Source organism: Pan troglodytes, chromosome 16 (assembly GCF_028858775.2).
Source record: "Pan troglodytes isolate AG18354 chromosome 16, NHGRI_mPanTro3-v2.0_pri, whole genome shotgun sequence".
NCBI classification, from domain to species: Eukaryota; Metazoa; Chordata; class Mammalia; order Primates; family Hominidae; genus Pan; species Pan troglodytes.
Genome location: NC_072414.2, coordinates 17,459,233 through 17,478,552, shown reverse-complemented (window position 1 = coordinate 17,478,552; position 19,320 = coordinate 17,459,233).

Here is a 19,320-nt window from a genome sequence, read left to right as displayed (position 1 = left end):
CTCTCTACAAAACTTTAGTAAGTGAATCCATTTATCATAAATGTCAGAATCAAACAATGAAAAGTTCCCACCAACATGCATCTGCACCATCAGCATGGTTGAGTTCTGCTGTCAAGTTGAAATCAGAAAAAAAAACATGGGGAGGCACCAAGATGGCCAAATAGGAACAGCTCTGGTCTACAGCTTCCAGCACTATCAACACAGAAGACAGATGATTTCTGCATTTCCAACTGAAGTACATGGAACTGGTTGGACAGTGGGTGTAGCCCACGGAGAGGGTGAGCTGAAACAGGCTGGGGCATCACCTCATCCAGGAAGTACAAGGGGTTGGGGGATTTCCCTTTCCTAGCCAAGGGAAGCCATGACAGATGGTACCTAGAAAATTGGGACACTTCCACCCTAATACTGTGCTTTTCCAACAGTCTTGGCAAATGGCACACCAGGAGATTATATACTGCACATGGCTCGGAGGATCACACGCCCATGGAGCCTTGCTCACTGCTAGCGCAGCGGTCTGAGATCGAACTGGGAGGCAGCGGACAGGCTGGGGGAGGGGCATCCGCCATTGCTGAGGCTTGACTAGGTAAACAAAGCCACTGGGAAGCTTGAACTGGGTGGAGCCCACCACAACTCAACGAGGACTGCCTGCCTCTGTAGACTCCACCTCTAGGGGCAGGGCATAGCTGAACAAAAGGCAGCAGAAACTTTCTACAGCAGAAGTTTCTACAGCCTTAAACTTCCCTGTCTGACAGCTCTGAAGAGAGCAGTGGTTCCCACAGAATGGAGTTTAATCTCTGAGAATGGACAGACTGCCTCCTCAAGTGTGTCCCTGACCCCCAAGTAGCCTAACTGAGAGACACCTCCCAGTAGGGGTCAACTGACACCTCATACAGCCAGGTGCCCCTCTGAGACAGAGCTTCCAGAGGAAGGATCAGGCAGCAACATTTGCTCTTCTGCAATATTTGCTGTTCTGAAGCCTCTGCCAGTGATACCCAGGCAAACAGGGTCTGGAGTGGACCTCCAGCAAACTCCAACAGACCTGCAGCTGAGGAATCTGTTAGAAGGAAAACTAACAAACAAAAGCAATAGCATCAACATCAACAAAAAGGACATCCACGCCAAAACCCCATCTGTAGGTCACCATCATCAAAGACCAAAGGGAGATAAAATGACAAAGATGGAGAGAAACCAGAGCAGAGAAGCTGAAACGTCTAAAAACCACTGCACCTCTTCTCCTCCAAAGTGTCGCAGCTCCTCTACAGCAATGGAACAAAGCTGGAAGGAGAATGACTTTGATGAATTGACAGAAGTAGGCTTCAGAAGGTTGGTAATAACAAACTTCTCCAAGCTAAAGGAGGATGTTCGAACCCATCGCAAGGAAGCTAAAAACCTTGAAAAAAGATTAGATGAATGGCTAACTGTAATAAACGGCATAGAGAAGACCTTAAATGACCAAATGGAGGTGAAAACAATGGCACAAGAACTACGTGATGCGTGCACAAGCTTCAGTAGCCGATTTGATCAAGTGGAAGAAAGGGGATCAGCGATTGAAGGTCAAATGAATGAAATGAAGTGAGAAGAGAAGTTTAGAGAAAAAAGAGTAAAAAGAAATGGACAAAGCCTCCAAGAAATATGGGGCTATGTGAAAAGACCAAATCTACTTATGATTGGTGTACCTGAAATTGACAGGGAGAATGGAACTAAGCTGGAAAACACTCTTCAGGATATTATCCAGGAAAACTTCCACAACTTAGAAAGGCAGGCCGACATTCAAATTCGGGAAATACAGAGAACACCACAAAGATACTCTATGAGAAGAGCAACCCTGAGACACAGAATTGTCAGATTCACCAAGGTTGAAATGAAGGAAAAAAGTTTAAGGGCAGCCAGAGGGAAAGGTCGGGTTACCCACAAAGGGAAGCCCATCCGACTAACAGCGGATCTCTCAGCAGAAACTCTACAAGCCAGAAGAGAGTGGGGGCCAATATTCAACATTCTTAATGAAAAGAATTTTCAACACAGAACTTCATATCCAGCCAAACTAAGCTTCATAAGTGAAGGAGAAAGAAAATCCTTTATAGACAAGCAAATGCTGAGAGATTTTGTCACCACCAGGCCTGCCCTACAAGAGCTCCTGAAGGAAGCAGTAAACACAGAAAGAACAACCAGTACCAGCCACTGCAAAAACATGCCAAATTGTAAAGACCATCGATGCTAGGAAGAAACTGCATCAACTAATGGGCAAAATAACCAGCTAACATCATAATGACAGGATCAAATTCACATATAACAATATTAACCTTAAATGTAAATGGGCTATATGTTCCAATTAAAAGACACAGACTGGCAAATTGGATAAAGAGTCAAGACCCATCAGTGTGCTGTATTCAGGAGGCCCATCTGACATGCAGAGACACATATAGGTTCAAAATAAAGGGATGGAGGAAGATCTACCAAGCAAATGGAAAACAAAAAAAAGCAGGGGTTGCAATCCTAGTCTCAGGAAAAACAGACTTTAAGCCAACAAAGATCAAAAGAGACATAGAAGGCCATTACATAATGGTAAAGGGATCAATTCAACAAGAAGAGCTAACAATCCTAAATATATATGCACCCAATACAGGAGCACACAGATTCACAAAGCCAATCCTTAGAGATGTACAAAGAGACTTAGACTCCCGCACAATAATAATGGGTGACTTTAACACCCCATTGTCAACATTAGACAGATCAACGAGACAGAAAGTTAACAAGGATATCCATGATTTGAACTCAGCTCTGCACCAAGTGGACCTAAGAGACATCTACAGAACTCTGTACCCCAAATCAACAGAATATACATTCTTCTCAGCACCCCATCTCACTTATACTTAAATTGACCACATAGTTGGAAGTAAAGCACTACTCACCAAATGTAAAAGAACAGAAATCACAACAAACTGTCTCTCAGACAACAGTGCAATCAAATTAGAACTCAGGATTAAGAAACTCACTCAAAACTGCCCAACTACATGGAAACTGAACAACATGCTCCTGAATGACTACTGGGTACATAATGAAATGAAGGCAGAAATAAAGATATTGTTTGAAACCAAAGAGAACAAAGACACAACATACCAGAATCTCTGGGACACATATAGAGCAGTGTGTAGAGGGAAATTTATAGCACTAAATGCCCACAAGAGAGATCAGGAAAGATCTAAAATCGATACCCTAACATCACAATTAAAAGAACTAGAGAAGCAAGAGCAAACACATTCAAAAGCTAGCAGAAGGCAAGAATTAACTAAGATCAGAGCAGAACTGAAGGAAATAGAGACACAAAAAGCCTTCAAAAAATCAATGAATCCAGGAGCTGGTTTTTTGCAAAGATCGACAAAATAGATAGACCACTAGCAACACTAATAAAGAAGGAAAGAGAGAAGAATCAAATAAACACAATAAAAAATGATAAAGGGGATATCACCACCAATCCCACAGAAATACAAACTACCATCAGAGAATACTATAAACACCTCTATGCAATAAACTAGAAAATCTAGAAGAAATGGATAAATTCCTCGACACATACACCCTCACAAGACTAAACAAGGAAGAACTTGAATCCTTGAATAGACCAATAACAGGCTCTGAAATTGAGGCAATAATTAATAGCCTACCAACCAAAAAATGTCCAGGACCAGATGGATTCACAGCCTAATTTTACCAGAGGTACAAAGAGGAGCTGGTACCATTCCTTCTGAAACTATTCCAATCAATAGAAAAAGAGGGAATCCTCCCTAACTCATTTTATGAGGCCAGCATCATCCTGATACCAAAGCCTGACAGAGACACAACAAAAAAAGAGAATTTTAGACCAATATCCCTGATGAACATCGATGCAAAAATCCTCAATAAAATACTGGCAAACCAAATCCAGCATCACATCAAAAAGCTTATCCACCAAGATCAAGTTGGCTTCATCCCTGGGATGCAAGGCTGGTTCAGCGTAAGCAAATCAACACACATAATCCAGCATATATACAGAACCAATGAAAAAACCACATGATTATCTCAATAGATGCAGAAAAGGCCTTTGACAAAATTCAACAACCCTTCATGCTAAAAACTCTCAATAAATTAGTTATTGATGGGATGTATCTCAAAATAATAAGAGCTATCTGTGACAAACCCACAGCCAATATCATACTGAATGGACAAAAACTGGAAGCATTCCCTTTGAAAACTGGCACAAGACAGGGATGCCCTCTCTCACCACTCTTATTCAACAGAGTGTTGCAAGTTCTGGCCAGGGCAATCAGGCAGGAGAAAGAAATAAAGGGCATTCAATTAGGAAAAGAGGAAGTCAAATTGTCCCTGTTTGCAGATGACATGATTATATATCTAGAAAACCCCATCGTCTCAGCCCAAAATCTCCTTAAACTGATAAACAACTTCAGCAAAGTCTCAGGATACAAAATCAATGTACAAAAATCACAAGCATTCTTATACACCAATAACAGACAAACAGTGAGGCAAATCATGAGTGAATTCCCATTCACAATTGCTTCAAAGAGAATAAAATACCTAGGAATCCAACTTACAAGGGACGTGAAGGACCTCTTCAAGGATAACTATGAACTACTGCTCAATGAAATAAAAGAGGATACAAACAAATGGAAGAACATTCCATGCTCATGGGTAGGAAGAATCAATATCATGAAAATGGCCATACTGCCCAAGGTAATTTATAGATTCAATGCCATCCCCATCAAGCTACCAATGACTTTCTTCACAGAATTGGAAAAAACTACTTTAAAGTTCATATGGAACCAAAGAAGAGCCACGTCAATCTTAAGCCAAAAGAACAAAGCTGGAAGCATCACACTACCTGACTTCAAACTATACTACAAGGCTACAGTAACCAAAACAGCATGGTACTGGTACCAAAACAGAGATATAATCCAATGGAACAGAACAGAGCCCTCAGAATTAATGCCGCATATCTACAACCATCTTATCTTTGACAAACCTGACAAAAACAAGCAACGGGGAAAGGATTCCCTATTTAATAAATGGTGCAGAGAAAACTGGCTAGCCGTATGTAGAAAGCTGAAACTGGATCCCTTCCTTACACCTTATACAAAAATTAATTCAAGATGGATTAAAGACTTACATGTTAGACCTAAAACCATAAAAACCCTAGAAGAAAACCTAGGCAATACCATTCAGGACATAGGCATGGGCAAGGACTTCATGTCTAAAACACCAAAAGCAATGGCAACAAAAGCCAAAATTGACAAATGGGATCTAATTAAACTAAAGAGCTTCTGCACAGCAAAAGAAACCACCATCAGAGTGAACAAGCAACCTACAGAATGGGAGAAAATTTTTGCAACCTACTCATCTGACAAAAGGCTAATATCCAGAATCTACAATGAACTCCAACAAATTTACAAGAAAAAACAAACAACCCCATCAACAAGTGGGCAAAGGATATGAACAGACACTTCTCAAAAGAAGACATTTATGCAGCCAAAAAACACATGAAAAAATGCTCATCATCACTGGCCATCAGAGAAATGCAAATCAAAACCACAATGAGATACCATCTCACACCACTTAGAATGGCAATCATTAAAAAGTCAGGAAACAACAGGTGCTGGAGAGGATGTGGAGAAATAGGAACACTTTTACACTGTTGGTGGGACTGTAAACTAGTTCTACCATGGTGGAAGTCAGTGTGGCCATTCCTCAGGGATCTAGAACTAGAAATACCATTTGACCCAGCCATCCCATTACTGGATATATACACAAAGGATTATAAATCATGCTGCTATAAAGACACATGCACACGTATGTTAATTGTGGCAGTATTCACAATAGCAAAGACTTGGAACCAACCCAAATGTCCAACAATGATAGACTGGGTGAAGGAAATGTGGCACATATACACCATGGAATACTATGCAGCCATAAAAAATGATGAGTTCATGTCCTTTATAGCGACATGGATGAAGGTGGAAACCATCATTCTCAGCAAACTATTGTAAGGACAAAAAACCAAACACCACATGTTCTCACTCATAGGTGGGAATTGAACAATGAGAACAGATGGACACAGGAAGGGGAACATCACACACTGGGGACTGTTGTGGGGTGGGGGGAGTGGGGAGGGATAGCATTAGGAGATATACCTAATGCTAAATCACAAGTTAATGGGTGCAGCACACCAACATGCCACATGTATACATATGTAACAAACCTGCACGTTGTGCACATGTACCCTAAAACTTAAAGTATAATAATAATAATAATAATAATACATTTTAAAAAAGAGAATTTCTTTGTTAGTTTTCATCACAATGATTGATCTGTCTAAAGCTGTCAGTGGGATGTTCAAATCCCCCACTATTTTTTTTTAATTATACTTTAAATTTTAGGGTACATGTGCACAACGTGCAGGTTAGTTACATATGTATACACGTGCCATGTTGGTGTGCTGCACCCAGTAACTCGCCCCCACTATTATTGTGTGGCTGTCTAAGTCTTTTTGCAGGTTTAGAAGTATTTGTTTTATGAATCAGAGTGCCCTAATGTTGGATGCGTATATTTTCAGGATTTTTATGTCTTCTTGTTGAACTAAATGCTTCATCATTATGTAATGCCTTTTTTTTTTTTTTTTACTGTTGTTGGTTTAAAGTCTGTTTTATATGACATAGCAATAGCAACCTCTGGTCTCTTTGTTTTTCATTTGTATGAGAGATCTTTCCCCAACCCTTTCCTTTCATCCCATGGATGGCATTACATATTAGATAGGTGTCTTGAAGACAGTATATGGTTGAGTCTTCCAACTTACCACTCTGTCCCTCTTAAGTGGGGTGTTTGGACCATTTACATTCAAGGTTAATATCGATATGTGAGATTTGTATCTTGTCATTGTTTTGTTAGCTGGTTGTTTTGTAGATTCAACTGTGTAGTTGCTTTACATGGTCTTTGGGCTATGTATTTAAGTGTGTTTTATGTTAGCAGGTTTTATTTTTCATTTCCCTAAAGAACCTCTTGTAAGGCTAGTGTAATGGTAACAAATTCTCTTAGCATTTGCTTGCCGGGAAAGGATTTTATTTCTTCTTTGCTTATGAAGCTTAGTTTGGCAGGATATGAAATTATTGGTTGGAATTTATTTTCTTTAAGGATGCTGAAAATAGGCTCCTAAGATTTTAAGGATTGTAAGGTTTCTGCTGATAGGTCTACTGTTAGCCTAATAGAGTTCCCTTTGAAAGTGACCTGACCCTTTCCTCTAACTCCGTTAAGGCTTTTATTTTCATGTTGACCTTGGAGAATCTGATAACTGTGTTTTGGGGATTGTTGTCCTGTATAGTACTTCACAAAGGTACTCTAAATTTCTTGAATTGGCATGTTGGCCACTCTAATGTGATTGAGGATAATTTTGTGTGGATTATATTCCCAACAACTTTTCCAATTTTTTTTTCTTTTTAGATGGAGTCTCTCTCTGTCCCCCAGGCTGGAGTTCAATGGCACAACCTTGGCTCACTGCAACCTGCACCTCCCAGGTTCAAGCAATTATGCTGCCTCAACCTCCCAAGTAGTTGGGACTACAGGCATGCACCACCACACCTGGCTAATTACGTATTTTTAGTAGAGACTGGGTTTCTACATGTTGGTCAGGCTAGTCTGGAACTCCCAACCTCAGGTGATCAGCCTGCCTCAGCCTCCCAAAGTGCTGGGGTTAGAGGCATGAACCACCACGCCCAGCCTGTTTTAACTCTTTGATTATCTGAATCTTCCAATTCCCCCCAACCACCAGTGAATTATTTCTGCTAATTTTTTTTTTGTTTTTGAAAAGAGAATGATGGAAACCCACCTTGTTCCAGTGGGAGAGTACAGGGATTCCCTGGAAAGACTCTGGCTTGGAGCCCTCAGACCAGAGTTTAGGTCCAGGGGTCCACTTGGTGACTCAGGAGAAACCCTGGACCCCACCTCAAGGAATCTTGGATCCCCCGGTGGGGGTCTCAGAAGCAGGAGGCTGCTGGGCCACGGCAGGGACAAGGCTTTCTCCGGCACCCCCATGCAAGGTTCCTCCATAGAAAGAAATCATGTTGCCCGTTCCGCAGCAGGCATGCCATCCCAGGCCCCTGAGACCCCCAGGGGACATCCCCACTCTGCCAACCGTGTGAATACCTCCCAGCCTCTGCCATGTCACAGATGACTTAAGGCTTCAGATGAGTGACTCCCCAGAGTCACATGGGCCTATGCTTGGGTCCCAGCCTCTTCTATGACCCTTGAGGTGGCTCTCAGCATAGGAGGCTGATTTCTAGGCCTCTGTGTGCTGTTCTGTGAATGGGACAGGTAACAGACCTCTATGGCAGGCATGAAATGCCAAGCGCCCACCACAAGGCCTGGCAACAAACTCTCAGGAAATTCAGGTCATTCTCTGGGAGTGGCCACAGATGCTTCTCAGAACCCCAACCCCTGGCACTGCTCCAGCCCATGCTGGACCCTTCATCATCCAGGTGTCCCAGGCCCACAAGTATCTGACATCTCAGGTGGCACTTGTGGCCCACTGTGTGACCCTAAGCATACCTCCATGTTCTCTGGGCTGAGTCTCTGAGCCGCCACAGCTCTGCAGAGCCCAGGCTGTGGGCTCCAGCCCCTGATCTCCAGCTTGACTTACTAAATGTAATCTCCAGGGCTAATTTTAATCCTGGGCAGGAATTGGACACATTCCCATGGCTAGGATGAGTCCCTGGAGGCTGGAGGTGACACCATCCCACAGGACCCAGAGCCAAGATAATCCCCCAAATGACCCCTATGCATGTGGTCTCATGAGAGCAGGGACTGGGGCTGATCTTGGGCCTGAGTCTCTTGAGCATAGAAGGCTCAACTAAGCCCTTTCTCAATCTGTCTCAATTTTAGTTATAGGGACACTATGGCTAGTGCAGAGGTCACGTGACAGGGAAACCCCGAGAGGCAGGAAGTTGGGGGCCTTTCTGGACTGATGTCCTAGAGCTGAGACAGGAAGTGAATTCCATGCAGAACAAACAGCAGGTATAAGGATCCCAAGGGGGAGAGAAACAGCAGTGAGGTTGGAGTGGGTGGGGAGGGCAAGAGGCCACAGAGGCTGGGCCACACTGGGCCTTCTGAGCTGCAGGAGGCTCTGGGTTTTAGTCTAAGAGCAAAGATGAGCTATGAGAGGGTTTTGAGGAGAGAAGGGATGGGGCTGATTTATCATTTTAACACGCAGCTCATGGCTACCATGGAAAGCAGGACTATCAGGGCTGGGGTGGAGATGGCAGGAGGCTGGAGATGAGGTCAGGGCTGTGTCCATCTGAGCAGAGCCTGGGGCGGTACCCTCTCTGTGCTGGTCTGTACCTCACACTGTAAGTCACTGGATCCCACGGCTTATTTGGCCTCCAGAACATCAGGAGGTCCCCCACCAACTCTGGTGCGAGGTGACAGGTGCAGATGAGTTGATGCAGGGCTTAACTCTCCTGACCCCCCATGACACTGGAACTCTCCTGATCCCATCACCAAAGAACAAAGCTGTCCCCCACTCTGCCCCTGAGAGATCAAGCTCTAATCATGGCCTCCCTTGCTCACACATTCTCCATGGTTCCACATTGGCCTTGTGAGAAAATTTCTGCATCCAGCCTGACATTCAAACACCTTGCCCTAATCAGCTCCTGCCTACTTCTTTCTATCTTTGACAAATATTTCTGTCTAGAAGGTCCTTTTCTCCCTTCTTCACCTAGCCAACTCCTATTCACACTTCAGAACTCAGCTCAGGTCAGATGAGGTGGTTCATGCCTGCAATTCCAGCACTCTGAGAGGCCAAGACAGGAGGATTACTTGAACCCAGGAGTTTGAGACCAGCCTGAACAACATGATGTAACCCCATCTCTACAAAAAATACAAAAATTAGCTGTGTGTGGTGGCATGTGCCTGTAGTCCCACCCTGAAGTAGGAGGATCAATTGAGCACGGAAGGTCAAGGCTGCAGTGAGCAGTGATTGTGCCACTGCATTTCAGACTGAGCTACAGAGAAAAAAAAACTCAGCTCAAGAACAAGCATTCCTCCAAGAAGCCCTCCCTGTTGTTCCTCTGGAATCCCACAGTCCCCATCCTTCCCCTGTAGTTCTGACCCCATGGGGCTGGCAGTAGCTACATCCAACTTTGTCTCCCCTAGACTAGACAGCCCTCTAGATCAGGCCTAGGAGTGGACAGTAAAATTTAGAGAGTGCAACAGGTGAAGAGAGACGTGACTGACTCCCTCCTCTTTAGCTTCCCTTGACAGCTTCCTCTCAGACTGCCCCAGCTGATATCCTGCCCAGAAACACACATGCTTGCAAATCCAGCCACTAACCATTGACCTGTCTTAGACTCAAGTGTGAAGAGCCAGCCAAGGAATGCAGACCTGGAAGCCTAGGGTATATGTGTGTGTATTTGTAGTCAAGTGAAAATCCCACCCAAGCTCCAGACAGACACTGGCGGCCCATTCTGCAGATGTTGGTGAGGTTGGTATTTCTGTGGAGGTGTCAGCAAAGGTTGAATGTGCCAGGCATGAGGCAAAGGCCAAGGTTTAGGGGGACTTTTACACACACACCTGCCCCCTTGCCTTGTCCAGCCAGAAAGCAGAGAGCAGTGGCATCTGCCCAGCACAGAGGCAGATGGGTGGATCCACTCACCTGAGGATAGAGCAGGGAAGACGGGACAGGAGAAATCCAAGAGGGCTTCTCAGGGGAGGAGGCGTGTAGTTTGGCTTAGATACAGAGGCTAGACAGGGGCCTGAGCAGATGAGTAGGGGACTGGGCATTTGAAGCCAAGAGTCTTGCACCTCCCTACCCCTTTCTTTGCACCCTCATACTCGAGCATTTATTAGCAACTTGTGCTAACCACTGAGCTAAGCTGACCTCCAAGTAATTAGAAAGCTTAAGTAAACCAACATCTGTGGATGAGAAAGGTGATTGAGGACCTACTGTTACAAAGGCAAGGTAATTTGAGGCTGTAATGACCTATGAGCAACTGTGTTCCAGCCTGGGAGACAGAATGTAAAAAAATAGTAATAACAGAAAGTATACATCAATCTCAATTTTTTTTAAAAAGGCAGATGGTTTTACAGTTGTTTTATCAAAACTCAAAGAACAGGAAAGCCCACATTATTTCAACAAAGTCAGACCTTTTAAACAGATGATAGCTGCCCAAGTCATTTTTATGAAACTTCTTTATATCAAAACCTAAGTCTAAAAAGAGAAAAGTGTTGACCTTGATACGGGCTGTGCTGGGCAGAGATTTCAATGAAGTCCTCTCTGAAGAGGTGACATTTGATCTGAGACCTGAAGCACCAGAAAGAGGCAGCCAAGCCAGGAAGAGGCAGGAATGGGAAGGTCTAGGGAAAGACTGGTCCTGGCAGGCGGAACTGCAGTGGCAAAGGCCCAGCGGTGATCAGGAGCTTGGCATTTGGAAAAATAAAGAGTGTGTGTGACTGGACAGCATGAGCAAGTGGGCAGAGGAGGAGATTGTGATAGGGTGTGCACTGGTCAGGCCACCTAGGTCCTGGAGCCCACAGTGAGAAGCATGGGCTTGACTCTGAGGGCAAAGGAGAGCCACGGAGAGTTTGGGTAAAGGGGAAAATTGGCATTTAATTTTATAGCTTTTTGAAGTTTGTTTTGTTTTCTTAGAAACAAGGTCTCAGTCTGTTACCCAAACTGGAGTGCAGCTCAAAATATTTTCCAATTTATCTTGTGATTTTTTTTTGATCCAATGATTTAGAGGTGGGTTGTTAAATTTTCACATATTTTCAGATGTCCAATATTTCTTACTGTTGTTAGTTTCTAATTCTGTTTCAGTCAGATAACTTATTTGTTTTCCCTGTCTCTCCTGTCTTCTGATCCTGTTTTTCCATTGACTACCATTTTTAAAATAAACTTATTTCAGTGTGTCATTTACAATCCTATTTTAATTTTTTGCTCTATCTCTGAAGTGGTTGTTCCAGGGATTATAATGTGCTTTTCCATTTTTCCAACGAATGAAGAACGAAGTGATCGACTTCTTGCCTCTGCCGGGGATCTGAACCGCTGCCCCGAGGCGGTGGATGGAGGGTGTCAGGCGTGACATCAAGAGCTCTGCAGCCAGGGCCTGGGGCAACCTCCCGCTCCACCTCCCCAGAGCCTCGCAGCCAGCATCCCCAGCGGCCCGTGCGCCCCGGCCAGGCGGGACCTCAGCGCTGTGGCGGCCGCAGACCTCACCTGGGCAGTCCCCGGGCTGCATGCGGACCGCCGGGCGCCCAGGACCCTAGAGGCAACCAGCGGGCTGGATCTGCACAGCGGCCCTGGGGAATGGATGGTGTACAGGGGACAAAGCTACACACGTCTTTCATTTTGGAGGGGGGAAAAAATAAAAAACGGAAATGAAAGATAGAAAATGTGTGGGCTCTCTGTCCTTTCCTTTGCTCCTGAGCGCTCTCTGGGGTGGGGGGCTCAGCGAGCTTCAAGAGGTGGCCGAGATTCCCCCACCTCGCCCCCAGATCCCCGGGAGAGGTCAGCACGGCCCCTCCCGTGGGTGTCACAGAGACCGATGCGGGTCCCGCTCCCCGGGAAGGAGTGGGTCTGGGTCCAGTCCGCAGGACCCCCTCGCGGATGCTGACGCAGAATGGAGTTGAGGTGGGGGCAGCGCTGGACCCCAGGGTCCCTGCCTGCCTCCTGGGGAGCCCGGTGACCCAGGCAGCCCTGGTGAGGCCGCAGGAGTCTGGGCCCTAGCGACGCCCCTGGGCTCCCACAGGACGAATGTAGACGGTGAGGCCAAGGACGTCCTGCTGCCCTCGGGACTGTCCCTCCAGCCCCCAGCTTTCCATGGCTATTGGGCCCCCTCTGCAGAGGGGCAGGGGAGCCCACCCTGGATCCTGAGGCGCCGAGCTTGAGGGACCCCAGAGCTCCAGCCAGGCCGCTTTCTTTGCGGATGGTGAAGCTGAGGTCCCGAGGAGGGCAGGGGCAGGTCCCGGGCGCTCCTCAGGCAAAGGGAGCCGATTGAGGGGCTGGGGTCACAGGAGGGGCTTCTGCGACCTCTAGGGCCCTAGAGCCCGGGAGTATGAGAGACTGGGGGCCTTTCGTCCACCCCTGGGGCTGGGCAGACGCTCAGCCTGTGCAACCCGAAGCTGCTTCTGCCCAGTCCCAGCTGCGGCCCCTTTAAGAGGGGGTGGTGCTTCAGCCTGGCGCCAGGGAGGCTGCCAGCATGCGGGCCCTGATGGAAGCCGAGACTGCGCTTCGTGCGAGGCCCGGGCAGCATCGGCGGCGTGGTCAGAGCGAGTCTCGGAGAAGATGTGGTGGCTTCCGTTTGTTGGTGGAGGAGGTGGCAGGCCTCGGCGGTAAGTGGAGGGGGATGAACCCCACCTGGAACCCTCTGGGTCTCCCTACTCCTTCTCGGCCGCTCCCTGCTTTTGGGCCCTGACTTCTAAGTGGGCATCTGGGCCCGAGTCGTCAGCGTCGGGGCGGTTGTGGGATCCTGGCCTCGGCAACGTCCACACCCCCGCCGGGAAGGCTATACCCCTGTCCGACCCGCGTCCAGCCTATAGGAGCGCCCTGGCCCAGGGCCGGCGGTGAAGCGCTGGACTGGGTCCCTCCGAGCCCCACGGGCCTCTGAGCTGGGGCCTAGGGTTATTTTTTATGCCTCAGGACCTTTAGAAAGAGACCTCACTAGAGCAGGGGACATCTGTAGTTTCAGTTCTTTGAGGAGTTTCCAGCTATTTAACTGTTTTCCATGGTGTGTACCCTAATTTTCATTTCCACCTACAGTGTATGAGTTCCCCTTTCTCCAAAACCAAACCCCCATTCCAATTTGTTTTTGTTTTTGTTATTTTGAGACGGAGTCTCGCTCTGTCTCCAAGGCTGGAGTGCAGTGGCGCCATCTCGGTTCACTGCAACCTCCACCTCCCGGTTTCAAGGAATTCTCCTGTCTCAGCCTCCTGTGTAGCTGGGACTACAGGCGCCCGCCACCACGCCCAGCTAATTTTTGTATTTTTATTTTTAGTAGAGACGGGGTTTCACGATATTTGTCAGGCTGGTCTGAAACTCGTGACCTCAGGTGATCCATCCGCCTTGGCTTCCCAAAGTGCTGGGATTACAGACGTGAGCCACGGCTCCCAGACCCTCCTATTTTTAAAAATTTTTTCTAGGAATATTCAATAAGTGTGAGATTATCTGCGTGTGGTTTTGAATTACAGTATTCTAATGAATAGTTAATTTTGAGGACCTTATCTCTTATCTGTTGTTCAATTTTATATCTGTGCAGAATTGTCTTTTCAGGTTGTGAATTATTAGATTGGATTCTTTTTCTACTTTGTAGTGTTTTTTTGTGTACACGTTAGTTGACAACTCCTCGTGAATTACATGATTGCCTGAAATTTTTGCATAATCTATGGGTTGCTTTTTTATTTGGAAAGTAGTTTTCTTTGCTATGCAGAAACTTTTCACGTTGATGTAGTCCCATATGTTTTTTTTTTTTGCGTTTTATGCGTGTCATAATGGTCACCCATATTAGAAAATATGCATCAGTAACAAAGCATTTAATTGTCAATGAGGTTTTTCTTCCAGGGTGTTTGTTTCTTTTCCTCTTTGCAAAGGTTAGCAGAGATTCAAGTGACCCAAAATATATGCTCAACCTGTGTTTTACTTAAGTAAACACAGTAATGTTTTTAAAAACATTTTGTGGTTTATGGTATTTTGTTTTGGCCTTCAGTTGATGGGGGGGGGCGGTTGATTTTCATACATCGTGTAAAATAAGGGTCCTGTTTCTCGCTTTTGCATCCGGATATCATTTTTCTCAAAGCTATTCATTGATCAGACTCTGCCTTCCACGTTGTGGTGTTCTTTATCAAAGTCAGTTGACTGTGTCCATATTTGTGTTGTTTTTGTCCTCCCTGTTTTTGTCCATAGCTCTAGGTATTTCTTTTTATGCAAGTACCATATATCTACTGCATAACTACAACTTGGCAATTTAATTTGATATCAAGGATTGTGAGTTCTCACTTTGATTGTATTTCTCAAGATTCCTTTAGATATTCATTGCTTTTGTGGTTCCCTGTGATTTTTAGCACTATGTATTTATTTCTGTTAATTTTTTTACAACATAAAGGGCCATAATTAGGGGTACATTTTTATACATATAAATTGGGTAATGATCAAATCAGGGTACTTAGGATCTCTATTCCCTCATACAGGTATTATTTTTGTGTAAAGAGAACATTCAAAATTCTCCTTGCTCTTTAGAAAAATGTAATACGGTTAAGTCCAGTCACCAGGCTGAGGAGAACACTCAGATTTATTCTTTTAATGTTAAGATAACTTTGTTTCCATAACCAATCCTTCTCCATTCCCCTTCTGTCTCCCGGACTCTGGTAACCAATATTGTGCTTTCTACTTCTTTAAGATAAACATCTTAAGATTTCACATGAGTGGTATCATGCAGTGTTTGTCTTTCTAGGCCTAGCTCATCACATTTAACATAATGTTTTCCAGGTTCATCTGGGTTGCTCTAAATGACACTGTTTGATTATTCTGATAGCCGAAGAATATTCCCCAGTGTATGTATATGAGAGTTTCTTGATCTCTTTATCTGTGGGTGAACAGGTAGGTTGAATGTATAGCCAGTAGTGGGACTGCTAGATGGTATGGTATTTCCTTTTTTTTTCTATTGTTTGCAGGACCCCCAACTGTTTTTATAGTGTTAATACCAATTTACATTTCCACAAACAGTCCCCCTTTCTGGAAATTCATACTAGGAATTTTCTTTTTAAATATTTTAATCTTTTTGTGATGTTCATTCTAGTTGGAGTGAGATAAGATCTGAGAGTGGTTTTGATCTACATTTTTCTCATGAGTAGTAATGTTAACCACGTTTTTATAAATGTTGAATCTGTTTTCTGTCTTCTTTGCACAAATATCTACTCAGGTTATTTGCCCAATTTTGGTCTGGTTATTTCTCTGTTGTTTTGTTTTTTTTTGCCAGCTGTTAGTGTTACTGGCTTGTGCCTTTTCAAAAGTAACCTGTTATCCACTGTATGTTTGCCCAAACTTTTCTTATAAGTTTTAGTATGCCTTTTCATTTTGTTCGTTCTTTCCTTTTTTGGGCACAAATTCTTCAGTTTGATGCGGTCCCACATGTGTATAATTTCTTGGTTAGTGTGCTATTGTTTACTAATCAAGAAAAAACAAAATCACTGCCAAAGCAGTCCATTGTCAGTGATTTTTCCCTTGTATTTTTGTTACTTTTTGCAAACCGTGAGCATACATCCAAGTTTCCCTAAATATACACACACTCGTGGTTGTGTTTATAAGAGCTTTATGGTGGCAAGTTTTGTGAATTATTTCTGTATTATTTAGTACCACACATTTTGTATTGTTTAGTACCACACTTTTTGCAAACCGTGAGCATACATCCAAGTTTCCCTAAATATACACACACTCGAGGTTGTGTTTATAAGAGCTTTATGGTTACAAGTTTTGTGAATAATCTTTAATCCTTTTGAGTTAAAGTGTTTTTTTGGTACCACAAGAGTCCTGTATTATTTAGTACCACAAGAGTCCTGTATTATTCTTTTGCATATGGATATCTAGTTTTGGAAACCTTCCCCATTGTGTTGTTTTGGTGGTGTTTTGAAAAATGTGTTCACTCTGTGTAAACTTGTGTTTATTATTGAGTGCCCTCATTTTGCTCACTGGTCTGTGTTTCTCTGTGTATGCCAGTAACATATGGAATGGTTAACTAGGGATTTTCGTTTAATTAGAACTCAGGGAATGTGATGCAGCCCATATGGTTTGTATTTCTCAGGATTGCTTTAGAAATTCAGGGTGTTTCATATTTCCACATAAATTTTGGCATTGTTTCTTTGTATTTCTTAAAACACTATTTGCCATATACTAAGTGTATATAAGTAGAGGGTACAAGGAAGATTTCGATACATGTATATGTTGAGCAATGAAAAAATCAAGTTATTTAGCATCTCTTCACCTCATAGTTACTACTTTTTGAGTGGTAACAACATTCAGAATCTTTCCTTCTAGCTACTTTGAAATATATGATAGATTTGTATTAAGGCTAGTCACCCTGCTGTAGAATAGAAGACCAGAATTGATTACTGTCATCTAAGAGTAACTTTGTACCCATTACTGATTCCTTCCCAGACCCTCTCCACCTCCCCAGCAGCCTCTGGTAATCCCTATTGAACTTTATACTTCTAGGAGATAAAGCTTTTTTCAGTCTACATGTCTGAGATCACGTGGCATGGGACTTTCTCTACCAGTCTCATTTGTTGGACCTGATGTTCTCCAGGTTTCTTCATGTGGCTGCAGATGGCAGGATTTCCCAAAGCTTTATGGCTGAAACATATTCCGTGGTGTATCTGTATGGCAGATTCTTCATCCCTGAAGCTGTGTACGGACAGGTAGGTTGGTTTTGTACCATGGCCACAGTTAGGGGTGCTTTAGTACCCATGGGAAGGCAGGTAACTCTCTTCAACCTGGGGATTTCAAGTGCTTTAATTGTGGAACCAGTGATGGGGCTTCTAGCTGACATGGTAGTTGTACTGTGAATTTTTTCAGGAACCTCTAGCTGTTTTTCATAGTGTGTATACTAATTTACATCCCCACCAATAGCATTTAAGAGGTTTCTCTTCTGTAAGTCTACACTGGCTGTCACCTTTAAAAATTTGTGTTTTGTTTGTTTTTGGTAGTATTCATTCTGAGTGGAATGAGATGGACTCTTAGTGTGGTTTTTGTGGACATTTTTGTGAGGATTGGTGATGTTGAGAAAGTTAATTGAGAAATCCCCACATCGTTTTCCATGGTGTCTGAACTAGTTTGCATTTCTACCAACAGCAGACCAGCATCCTCTCCTCCTCTGCCTCGCTGGCATTCATTCTTGTGGACTGTGTCATAATTGTCATTCTGACCAGTGTGAAATACTATCTCATGGGCCTTTTGCTTTGCATTTCTCTGATGATTACTGAGGTAGAGAAATGTCCTGTCCGTTGGTTGCTATAAACCTTCCTTTGAGATGTGTGTTTTCATGCCCTTTGCCCTTTCTTCACTGAGTTTTTGTTTTGCTGATTTATTTGCTTAACATTTTTGAGGTAGATCCTGGATATCAGACTTCATGAGATGCATATGTGGGGACATTTTCTCCCATTGTTTAGGCTTTCTGTTTACTCTGTTGGTAATTTCTTCTGCTGTTCAGCAGCTCTTTTGTATATTAGGTCCCACTTGTCAATAATTTTTTTAGTTGCACTTGCTTTTGGGGACTTAGGCATATCCATGCTCTGCCAAATCCTCTGTCAGGAAGTGTGTTTCCTAGGTTCCCTTGCAGGCTTTTAATAGTTTGAGGTCTTGCATTTACAGCTTTCATTCATCTTGCGTTAATTTCTGTACATGGTGAGACACAGGGGCCCACTGTTTTTCTTCTGCAACTGGCTAGCCATTTTATCCCAGCACCATCTATTGAGAGGAGGGAGTTCTTTCTCCAAAGCTTGTTTGTGTGGTTTTTGTTGAAGATGAAAAAATAGTGTCAACGTGGTGTTTGATGTCCAGTGTTCACCAGGCTCCAGGTGGACACCTCTAGAAGTAGATCTTTACAGATGAGAATCTGGAACTGGTTTGCTGACCCGTTTTAGTCGGAATGAATTCCTGACCTTCTTGTCAGGAGGAGACAGAAACCTGATCATCTGTAGTGTACAGTGGTATCGTGATTACTTAAATCATCAAATGTGGTTATTGGGAATGATGTGTTTTTTCAAGTGGTATATGAGAGGTAAAATTGCTATTGTAGTTGACTGTTGCAGTTATAATTTTGTCAGCATGGTCTGTAAGAGTGCAATGGAGTCGGCCCGGCATGGTGGCTCACGCCTGTAATCCTAGTACTTTGGGAGGCCAAGGCGGGCCGATCATGAGGTCAGGAGATCGAGACCATCCTGGCTAACACAGTGAGACCCCGTCTCTACTAAAAATACAAAAAATTAGCTGTGCGTGGCGGCACACGCCTGTAATCCCAGCTACTTGGGAGGCTGAGGCAGGAGAATGGCATGAACCTAGGAGGCAGAGCTTGCAGTGAGCTGAGATTGCACCACTGCACTCCAGCCTGGGCGACAGAGCAAGACTCCATCTCAAAAAAAAAAAAAAAAAAAAAAAGAGTGCAATGGAAAGCTGGTAGAAAATGGACATTGTTTAAAGACCAAAACAACCACACTACTTTGCTAATCCCTATCAGCTAAAGCCTAGAGAATATATGAGGCATAGATTTACATGGTGTTTGACTAAGGCATGCAGAATATAATCTT